This window comes from Taudactylus pleione, unplaced genomic scaffold (assembly GCF_031769625.1).
Source record: "Taudactylus pleione unplaced genomic scaffold, aTauple2 ptg000064l, whole genome shotgun sequence".
Taxonomy (NCBI): Eukaryota; Metazoa; Chordata; class Amphibia; order Anura; family Myobatrachidae; genus Taudactylus; species Taudactylus pleione.
Window position 1 is genome coordinate 18,311,460 of NW_028284466.1, and position 12,420 is coordinate 18,323,879.

Genomic DNA, 12,420 nt, shown 5'->3' on the forward strand with positions numbered 1-12,420 from the left:
AACTATGAGACTTTGAATTACCGTCTAGGTTGATCACAAAAAAGGGGCTATCTCATAACTATCATTGAAGCCTCGTGGAGTCAAGGTATCGAGTTCAAAAATCCAGTACATTTCTCTTCTAGATAGTTTATTCGCCAGATCTCCTCCTCTTTCTCCAGTTTGTACAAGTTCAATGGCCTTGAAAGTCAGATCATCAGGATTGGAATTATGATGCTGTAGGAAATGCCTTTAGACCGTGTGTCCCTCAACCTTATTTCTGATATTCGGGATGTGTTCCTGTATCCTCAATTTATGTGGTCGTTTAGTCTTACCCACATACTTGAGACCGCATGTGCACTCCAAAAGATAAATGACTGATGTGGAATTGCAATTAAGATGATGCTTAATTTTATATTCTTTATTATTCGAAGAATTATAAAAAGTTCTCCTTTGTCTGTGTAAATATTTACAGACAATGGATTTGCCACACTTATAACATCCTGGGCAGATATGAAATGTATTATGTTTTGGAACGGTAGTATTTCTTAACATACTTGGTGCAAGTATATCTTTCAGGTTTTTTGCTTTTCTAAAAACAATGGGAGGTTTCTTTGGGAGGGCTTCTTTTAAAACCGGATCCATCATTAAAACTTTCCAATGTTTGTTGAGAGTATTTCTAATTTTGTTTTCATGGGCATTAAATGTAGTGATGAAGGGGATAATATTACTTTCCTCATTTGTATTTTTTTCTTTATATACCAATAGGTCTCTTCTCTCTAGTGACTGAGTCTTGGCAGCAGATTCAGTCAAAACTCTAGTAGGGTAGTCTTTTTCAATAAACCTGGTGCTATAGAGTTGTATTTGTTCTTCACAGACATTTGGTTCGCTGCAGTTCCTCTTAATTCTATGGAATGTTGAATAGGGAATATTCTCCTTCCACTTTCTGAGATGACCACTTTTGTAGTGAAGATAACTGTTGGTATCTACCTTTTTTATAAAATTCTTTGTATGGATCTTTTTACCTTCTCTTATTAAAATCAAATCTAAAAATTCAATGGAAGTTTCATTGACGCAGGATGTGAATTTCAAATTCATATTATTTTTAGAAATATGATTTAAAAACAAATTAAAACTCTCTTTGGGTCCTTCCCATATTAATAAAATGTCGTCAATATATCGTTTGTATAGTATGATATTCTTCTTAAATGGGTTGTTGTCATAAACATATTCCTTTTCCCAACATCCCATAAATAAGTTCGCAAAGCTTGGTGCAAAAATGGTCCCCATTGCGGTACCACAGATCTGTTGATAACATTTATCTAAAAACTTAAAATAATTATGGTTTAAAATAAAAGCCATAATATCACATAAAAAGTCTGTGTGTACGTTGCTTATTGATGGATCCGTCTCAAGAAATTTTCTACATGCATTGATCCCCTTTTGATGCTCAATGCATGTATACAAAGATTGTACATCTATTGTTGCCCAAATGTAGGAATCTTTCCACTCCAATTTCTCTAAGATCTGTAGTATATTCGTAGTGTCTTTGAGATAAGATTGTAGATCCCTCACATACTTGCACAAAAAAATGTCCACATATTCAGATAAGTGTGACGTTAGTGAATCGATTCCTGCAATAATAGGTCTCCCGGGTGGATCAACCATAGATTTATGTATTTTTGGGAGAAAGTAAAAAATGGGAGTGGTGGGATTGGTAACAAGAAGGTATTGGAATTCATCTTTAGTTAGGATGCCATTGTGTAAACCATATGCCAATAATGTTCTTAATTCTTCTATATAGTTCTCCATAGGATCACTTAAAAGCAAGCTATATGAATTAGTGTCTCCTAGGAGTCTATAAGATTCTTGAGTGTAATATGATCGGTCCATGATGACCAATCCACCCCCTTTATCTGCTTGTTTGATAACAATATTGTTATTACTTTGTAGATTCTTAAGGGCTTCTTTTTCTTTGTTCTTAAGATTGCACTTGGTCATTGGATGTGGGTCCACTTCACATAAATCCTTTTTGACCAGGTCATAAAATACATTCAGATGATTACCTTTTGATTCCAGTGGGTAATACATAGATTTACCCTTAAGTCCTGATTTTGATGTACTTTCACTATAATTTCTGATTATTGCATCATCTTTTTTTAAAAAATGCTTTTAAGAGTCAAATTCCTCACAAATTTGATAAGATCAATGAAGGTTTGGAATTTATTCATATTGCTGGATGGTGCAAAAGTTAATCCCTTACTCAGTAGATCGGTTTCAGATTTAGTTAACACATGTTTTGATAAATTAAATATCTATTTTTCTTTAGGATCTGTTACATGTTCCTCCTTTTGTACATTCTTCCTCCTTACTCCTCTTTTTTCTCATCTTCTCTTAGTTTTCTTTTCATAGGAGATGCCAACATATTTAACTCTTTGAATACTGTTTTTCTTGTATTCGGTGGATGGTGATCTGTGCCTGGGGATAAAAAATGATCTGTGTCGCTGTTTGAGTCATAACATTGCAGTGCAGAAAAGCGGTTTCTTGTATTTTGTGGTTTGTGATGAGAAGGTTCATATGTTGTAATGTTTCTCCTGTAGCTTTGTTTCCTTTTATTTGGTATTGTAGTCCATGTTTTATTGTCTTTACTATGGTTAACCAACTGTGATTGTGTGGTGGGTTTATTAAACCTACTCCAATTTTTTACTTTTTTCAGGTCATAATCTTATTTGTCCCTCACAAATTTCTTTTCCTTGCCTTTCATGACTTCCTCCTCTATACGATCCAGTTTCCGTAGTAATACTGCATCATTAGCTCTATACTCCTCCTTATCCTTATAATTCTCCATTTGTGCTTCTTTTTTCTTTATTTCTACTTCCAATTCTGAGAGAATACTTTTCTTCTCTGTGACAATTAGTTTCATTAGGTCTATGGAACATTTGTGTAATAGGTTGTCCCATTTATCCATAAAGTCTGTTTTTTCTAAGCCAAATGTGGGATTCTTTATCAGTCTGAGGCCTCTTGGGATCCTATTATCTGATATGTAATGTTCTAGACCTTTTATGTCCCACCAGGCCTTAATCTCCCTGGTAATTAGTTTCTCCATTTCCCAAAACATATTATCTAAGTTTTCAGTTGGAACATTGGGCCTGATTCAGAGCCGTTCGCTATTTGCGGTTGTTCGTTCAAAAACAAGGGGTGGCTATTCAAATGATCCGTTCGCAAATTGCAGTCTGTTCACACCTCTAAGTCTGAACGAGCGAGCAAAACATACGCTCATTTATTTGATAAAAACGCCCCCTGGCCGCACGCACCATACGTCATGTCCGCTATTTATTAGATTAATCGAGTACATCGTACAGCGTATGAACTGCTCGCTATTCTTGTGGTTGGTGTTTTCAACCGCTATTTTGCGAGCAGTTCTGAGTTAAAAAAAACCTAGTGACGTGGTCAATGACGCTGCTGTATTAATTATGCACTCCCTTAAAATGCCCATTTTGACCTTTAAGCACGCCTGCGTTCGGATCTCCACTCCCCGTTTTCAAGCACCTTCCCCTGTTACCACTCACATACGCCTCATTCTGTCACTCAAAATAGCAGGCCCTCGCTATATTGCGTACCAATGATTTTCGGCCGCACTGACTGGTTCGCGCATGCATACTAAAAACCGTACGCATGCGCAGATGTGCGAACATCGCTTGGAACGAGCGTACTGCCGCTAGCGAGTGGCTCTGAATGAGGGCCATTGTCTTGTAATGGGATATGAGACTCATTAAAGATTTTTTGACAAAAATCACTCCTTCTTGTCAACCGTTCATTATTTCTATACATATCTGGGATTTCTTCTATATATATGAATATATATATTTTCACAAGGCTGCTGTATTCAATAACCAAAGAATTCAAAGTAAATATAGTAGACTACAGCGCCAAGTGAACTAAAAGCACAATTTACTTTTTCTTTAAAATTATATATGTTCATATAAAATCACAGGGAGATATATATAGGGTAACAAAAGGTAAAAGCACTCCCTAATGGTATAGGTGTCAGCTCTACAGTAGTGTGATAACAATGGTGATTTGTTAAAATACTTAAATGGAGAAAGTGAAACTGATAAAAGAGCGACCAATGTGCTAATCAATATTTTGATAAAGTGCAAAGTGAATCAATAAATAATGTGCAAATATGCAAGATTGAGATATGTGCAAATAAACATAAATAGTATAAAGTGCATGTAGTTTAGTATGAATGACAAATATAGTTATGATTAAAAAAAGGGGGGTAATTTATTACAAATAACAGCTGACCCTAATATATAGGGCAGTATAATAATGATTAAAAAACACAAAAATACATATATAAAATTACAAAGGGTAGGGATAAGGAATAGAGGGCTTATCTGAAACGCAATTAGGTAAGTTCATGTAAGGCTGGAACCAGGAGTCTCCAATGCGTTTCGTCCGTATAGTGGACTTCTTCAAGGGATGTACCTCTCCTGTTTGGGACCTAATATATATACCCCTTCAATAAGGCTGATGGGAGGTGCTTAGAATTATGACCACTTCCGTTTTTTTAGAAAAGTTATTCAAACATCGTGGCTAATATATAGCTAAGGTAAAGTACATTTATATAGGTAGATCGCTTCCACAGTGTGTGATTTTAAATAATAAAACTTGTTTGTTGTGGTGTTGTTTTGCAGAGTAAGCCTGGTCATCACGATCTAGAAGAGAAATGTACTGGATTTTTGAACTCAATACCTTGACTCCACGAAGCTTCAATGATAGTTATGAGATAGACCCTTTTTTGTGATCAACCTAGATGGTAATTCAAAGTCTCATAGTTATCTACAGTCATACCTCGTTTTAAATGCCCGATCTCGACTGATCTTGGAAGCTAAGCAATGCTGGGCCTGGTTATTACCCGGATGGGGGACCTCTGGGGAATACCAGGTACTGTAGTCCCAGATTGAGACTGAAAAATATTCCGTCATGATCCGAACATTTTTGGACCAAGAATGCCTCACTTAACTATCAAGCTGTCAATCTAATGAATTTGAAGACTACCCAGGACCAGAAGGACCAACTGATATCAACTATATGAAGGATTTAAATCAAGACCAATTATATGTTGGACTATAATATAAAGACTTTCCTCCAGAAATCCCACTCTAGGATATGGAAAACACATATAAATATATATCTTTTTTGAGATTTTTTACATCATATACTTATAAGTGTATTGATGGAAACATTAATTATTAGATTTCATGCATCCATCTCTTTTTTAACTTTTAGTAAATAGTAATATATGATATGCAATCTTCCTGTCTTCTACTGACAATTATTTATTAATATTTCCCTTATAAATTCTGAGCATTGGATAATACCTGTGATTTTTTTTAAAAAAACAACATATTAGATGCATATGGGAATATTGACTAACTTGTACCCATGAACATATTAACAAAACCACTTTTTTCATTATGTAGGTACCAATAGATGTTATATGCAAAATATATCCAGTGGAAATAGCATCTTTAAAGTTAAAATACCGATATAAAAAGGAGTACCAAGATGTCTGCCGTTTGAAAATAAATAAAGTGCAGCAACATGGCTGCTAACAATACAACAACATTCACAATGTATGGGCGGAAGTGACATGAGAAGCCACGTTACAGCCTGGCGGAAATAACACAGCGGATAGCAGATGATGATCCAGCACACACGAGTAGTGCAACGCAAGTGAATGGGCGGAAGTGACGTAAGAGGCTGCATCAAACAGGGCGGAAGTGAGGAAGCGGACATCACGTGACGACCAGGCTTACTCCGCAAAACAACACCAAAACAAACAAGTTTTATTATTTAAAATCACACACTGTGGAAGCGATCTACCTATATAAATGAACTTTACCTTAGCTATATATGAGCCACGATGTTTGAATAACTTTTCTAAAAAAACGGAAGTGGTCATAATTCTAAGCACCTCCCATCATCCTTATTGAAGGGGTATACATATTAGGTCCCAAACAGGAGAGGTACATCACTTGAAGAAGTCCACTATACGGACGAAACGCGTTGGAGACTCCTGGTTCCAGCCTTACATGAAGTTACCTAATTGCGTTTCAGATAAGCCCTCTATTCCTTATCCTTACCCTTTGTAATTTTATATATGTATTTTTGTGTTTTTTAATCATTATTATACTGCCCTATATATTAGGGTCAGCTGTTATTTGTAATAAATTACCCCCCTTTTTTTAATCATAACTATATTTGTCATTCATACTAAACTACATGCACTTTATACTATTTATGTTTATTTGCACATATCTCATTCTTGCATATTTGCACATTATTTATTGATTCACTTTGCACTTTATCAAAATATTGATTAGCACATTGGTCGCTCTTTTATCAGTTTTACTTTCTCCATATATATATATATATATATATATATATATACAATTCAAGGGGTCCGGCACTCCAAAAAATTATACATATCCTGCAGGGGTGCTGCACAAAAAGGATTAAATATGCAGCTAAGGTGCAGCACTCCCTTATATTCTGTGTGGTTTATAAGGGAGTGCTGCACCTTAGCTGTATATATATATATATATATATATATATATATATAGATCTATATATCTCAGAATGTACAAAAGGTGGCACTCGGGGACTGAAAATATAGTAAATTTCCCCCAACTGGAGTGTTTTTTTGTCCGACATTCCAAGGATCTAATCCCCTTCCTCAGGACTATATTTTCAGTCTCCCGGTGCCACCTTTTGTAAATTCTGCTGAATATTGAGGGTACTGTCCCTCCAGGAAGGCACCAGAGCAGGCTATGTGGATTTCTACAAGAGTGCTGGGGCATTGCAGGCCGTGTATGTATATATATATATATATATATATATAAACATTGTCTATATATACTGTATGTGTGTATACATACTGTATATATTGTATATATACATATACTGTATATATTCGCTGAGTTTACCTCTATTCTTTCACTTTCTCACGTCTACCTCTGTTTGCCCCCATTCCTCCCGTCTACCTCTGTTTGCCCCCCATTCCTCCCGTCTACCTCTGTTTGCCCCCCATTTTTCCTGTCTTCCACCATTTGTCCTCCATTCCTCCAGTTCTACATTGCAGGCTTGCAAAAAGAGGGCTTTGGTCGTTCACTTAAATTTCCCATTCTACAATTGTGTGCTTGTGCAAGTGGTTTTAATATGTGTCATATTTGATGTTTTTGCCTTGCTCTCATGTTTTCTAGTGTGTATTTGGTTACTTAGTGTGTATATACTGTAATTTGATATGTGTATCTTGCTCCAGTGACACATATGGTAATATATGCATTGGATTGTTTGAGGGTGGGAGACCCCAAACCGGCATCTTACCTAGGGCCCCATGAGGTCTAAATCTGGCTCTGCACGGAACTGGCCGCTGTGAAAATATGCAAATGAATGCATTCGCATTGCCGTCATAGCACAAGTTGCAGACGCCCAGCACTACATAATGCCGCCCCCTTACACACGTCTCACATCCATACTAATGTGTAAGTATGCAAAATTGAGTAACATCGGAGCTGCATGCGCACTTGTGGTTGACATGACCTTGCCGCAAAAGATGCTAAACTTCCAGCACACAGTGAATACTCCGGCTACGTATGGATTCACTATGAATAATTTATGCATACTCCTGCAACAGCATTCAAATGCACTGACATGCTTGCATTTGCATGACCACCCCCCGTCACCACCCACAAACACCATGTCCTGTCAACCACTTAGTGATGGGCCTGCCTACTGCCTGTGATTGCATTCCAGATCACAACGCCTACTTCGCGCACTGCGTCTTATACACATGCGCAGATTGCAAACATCAGCCGTCTGCGTGCGAAAGCAGCATTGCGATCCAACCTCAAACACTTCACCATCAGTGCATCATTGTGATGACCATCAACATTTATGATGCCCTATGTCTGGTGCAGTGTCTCCTTTTAAACTATTTCTGAACATGGCCTGTGTGACTGTGGCAATGCTTCTGAGAACTTAGCCATGTTCGCTGGCATGCCCGTCACACTCCCATAACATGCCCATGAGACAGCCTTTTTTAGCAGTCACTTCAGGCCACCTCCCAGGATTGCCCATGCCTTTCCACTGTGATCTCAAATTAGTGCAATCACGTACGCAACAGAGATCTGCATACACTCAGTGGTACACATACTCCTAGGGATTTCCAGGACTTTTTGCGCATGCGCAGCAGTAAATAATTGCTCAAGTGCTCAGACATTGACAATGCGTTCACCTTTGAAAAACAACCTAAGCATTCCTGGATGATATAAATGCCACAGTGATGCAATGTATATATAGTCAATATCACTATAACAATGATAATTTGATCCTGATCAGCAACTATTAACAGAATTTGCTTCCATGTTGTAGGATATGCTTCTCTGTTAAAACATCAAACATGCAGGGCAAAATTGTGACACAGGGAGGATTAACAAACAACATGGTATAAGAAATTATACATTCACAACAGAGACCATACAGTGACATGTTATAATACAGCACCACCTACTGCCCATATAGGATAAATTCTCAGTTAAAAATTAGCCTCTAGCTGTTGCTGTAATTTGACCATTTCTCTTTAGAATGTTAAGTCCTTAATATCCTTTAGGATAATCCAATTATAATGCTTGTCTTTTTACAAATAGAACACTATTCTATTTTGTGTAAGGAGGCCATGATCCCAACAGGAACATAATCACCAACCAATACATTCCCTGAACCCAGAGACATAATCACCCAAAGGTAATGTACCATGATCCGGGTATATCACCACCCACTAGTGACACTCCTTCACCCCATGCACATCATTCTCACCAGTGACATTCCCTAATCTCAGTTAGTTGTACGCAATATCCATGAGCTTTTAGAGTTGCCAACTTTCATCTCTCCCATGATCTTCTCTGTTTATTCTAGAATGCAATTTTACCAAGCTCAAATCTGTCTGGCTATTATATCACTTCCTTTGCAGTCACCAGGACAATCAAAGTGAGATGTTGGCTGGTGAAGACAGAGAAGCTCACAAGAACCCACATATACTGTACACTACTGCTTTATGATAATCTGTGGCTGTGTTACTCTGGCTGCAGGGAGTCAACAATTAAAAGGGATAATATGGGCTCAAGGGCCCATGAACACTACATACTCAGCATGCCTGATAGATATCACCAGTGTTGCACTGGTGCATAAAGGGCTCACCTGGGGGAATGCAATGATATTGGCCCATGAAGAAATAAAGTAAAGTTGGAGGTATGTGACCAACCACCAGATGAGGTGTGATCAGATGACGGAAAGGTCTGGCCAGCAGCAACAAGGGGCAGAAGAAAAGAAGAATCACTGTCCCAGTCAACTCACTTGAGTGAACCTTATTTCCTTCTGGCAAAGTGTCACATAACAGATTCCCTGCTTTGTCCCTGCAGCAACCAAATTTTCAACAAAACCAGAAAACTAAAGGATCATCAACAATTTTTTATTGAAAATTGTATATTCATGCTGTCATCATTTTATAATTATTTATGTAATTCTAACATTTTGTCACAAAGTGGAAGAAGTAGCATCTGCAAAAGTGATGGACCAAAGCCTAAATTGGATTGTCCTGACCAGAGTCATTTGCATGCTTTGGTAGTCTACACACATTAATTACTATTCATCCTGCTATTACTACTACTACTGCTACTACTATATTTCTGCACTTTCTAATATAACCTAAGGACTATGGACCTCATTCAGACTCAGTCGTAAGTGGCCGCTCGTTCGTACCCAGCAATGTTCGCTAAACTGCGCATGCATAAGATTCGCAATGCACGTGTGCAAACTAGCTGTTGCGATCGGAAATTTCTCACTCCTAGAACACAGCCAGGTCATTAGTTTGAGTGACAGAATGAGCCATTTGTGGGTGGTAACAGGGGAAGGTGCTTGTGATCGGGGGAGTGGAGATCCGAATGCAGGCGTGCCTAACTATGCGAATGGCGTTTAATGGGAGTGCATAATTAACAAAGTAGTGTCTTGGCACATGTGACATGGGTGGTTTTTACACTGACTAGATAGTAGTGCTTGAGAGAGGATATGATCAGCCTTAAGCTCTGTGATCAGCTCCGATGGGTCCCGATGGTCTCGATAAATCCTTATAACCTCGGAGATGATGTGTGTTGCGACCGAGAAGGGGGCGTGTTTTTAGTCTTATGGCCACTTCTTACCCTCGCTTGTTCAGCTAACGATCCCATCTTAGCGAAGCAACTTGCGATTGCTTCATTTGCATATCCAGCCCCTTTCCCCTACGACCGAGCGGCCGCTTACGACTGACTCTGAATGAGGTCCCATGTTTGAAAAATGACAGTTAGAAGCTAATTGGTTGGCACTTTATCTCTCACAATTGTATGTCTCTCCAAGCCTTGATAAATACCCCCTTATGCTTTTATCCAGTCTGTGTTAACTAACAAGTCAACCTATTCAGCTGCTGGTGAGGTGTTCCAATGGGTTGTGTATGGGATCCTGTCGCCCGGGATCCCAGGGATCAGAATGCTGATGCCAGCATCCCGACAGGGTTAGGATACCAACACCTGTTGGCAAGTATCCTTATCCTACTCCTAACAATAACCCTTCCTCCCCACACCCTGAACTAAACCTCCCCCCTAGTGCTTAAACCTAACCCTCTCCCTAGTGCCTAACCCTAAGCCTCCCCCATAGTGGCTAACCCTAATCTCCCCCTAATTACTAACCCTAACCTCTAACCCTAACCCTTCCCCTAACCCCACTATTTACCATCGGGAAAGCAAATGGTCGGAATGCCGGCACCAGGATTCTGACTGGTGTCGGGATTCCGGCACCGGCATTCTGACATCCTGACAGCCCGGATTTCAAATACCTGTTGTTCGAAGAAAGGCCACAAAATAAGTCAATCACATCAGCATATAGGGCCTGATTCAGAAGTGCATGTAATGTCAATGTCACACGAAAGCGGCTGATGTTTTCTGTCTGCACATGTGTCCGAAACGCACCTGACAGCAGCTCTACCAAGTACCATCACGCTCTGGCAGCCTTTCTAAAACCAGTAGTCCACCTGTAAAGAACAATAATATTTATAATATTATTTAATAATTAATTACCTCTGTTCAGTGCCTGATTAAATCCTGTGGAGGCCCCTAGGCAGTCAAAATCTCAGGGCCCCCTTGCAAATGATCTTCTAATAGGTTCTTAATATTACCAACCAACAATTTTAATAAACTGTACATAGGTTGCACTGAAATATTTTTACAAACTGACAGCTGACAGAAGATGAGCTTTATGTAATGTGAATCTGATGTCTATGGTTTATGTACTTTAAGTTGTCTATTGGTACATTACATAAATACACTATTTGCCCTATAGAATCTTTAATGTAAAGTTTTCATTTCTTTGAGTTGATATATTTTTAATATCTTTTGGAAAGAATGTAAGAAAGCTTGATTGTAATTTTCTTTCAAGATCAAATCAATATTATTTTGATATGTTGTTGCGGGGCCACTAAAAGGTGCGGGTCCATAGGCCGGTGCCTATTCTGCCTATTTGGTACACCAGCACTGCCTCCGTTCCCAAAATGGTGGGGATATGGAGAAGACCCCTTGTCTGAAAGCCCAGTGCTAGTTGTCCTTAGGGACGGGAACACCATTTTTAGGAAGGTACTTATTTTGCTAGGCATTCCATCGCTGGACTGACCAGTTTAGTTATGGTTGGCATTATGGCAGTGAGGGACACCATGCTGCTTGTCTCACTACTATAGTGTCATCAGTCCTGACTGGTTCAGCCTAGTGCTGTTTAGTATAAAATCGGGAGTAACTCATGCTATTTTTGCATCCTATATTTCGCTACCAGCCTAGGATGAGGTCTAGGGCTGGTTATCATTTTATTATGTGTTTCAATAATTTTTAACATAATACAAGCCCAAACAGATCCTGTTTAGGCTTTTAAACTATCATAGGTTGGCAGCAGTTTTTCATTGGTTTTCCAGTGGTTTAGGAGTCTTGAAACTTACAGGGATCGAATTGATGGAGTATTTATTTTTAGGGTCTCAAACTGATCTTTAGTAAATGCTGCATTTTGAGCGTAGAACCTGTCATCAAACTGTAGCAGATCCCAACAAAGCCCCTTACAAACTGCCTCTTAGTAAATCTTACCCAGTAGTCGAAAACTGATGTTCATCCTTAAGATAATTAACAGGCTTAAAATGTTGAAAGCGGAAAAAAGGAGAAATAAAGACTCTCAACCTACAAATGAGAAAAAATGTTGAAGAATTACAGTGAAAACAGATGGTGTAGAACAGGAAGCCAACGCCAGCATTTGACAAAATAATGTGTGCCAAAACTGTGTACTTTTAGTGTAACAGGTCACTTCATTAAG

The 12,420-nt window shown here is 38.6% G+C and overlaps 1 pseudogene; it reads left to right on the forward strand.

The window, feature by feature from the left end:
* Positions 1-4,819: 4,819 nt before the first annotated feature.
* Positions 4,820-4,938, forward strand: LOC148534802 (5S ribosomal RNA; annotated as a pseudogene).
* Positions 4,939-12,420: the final 7,482 nt, after the last annotated feature.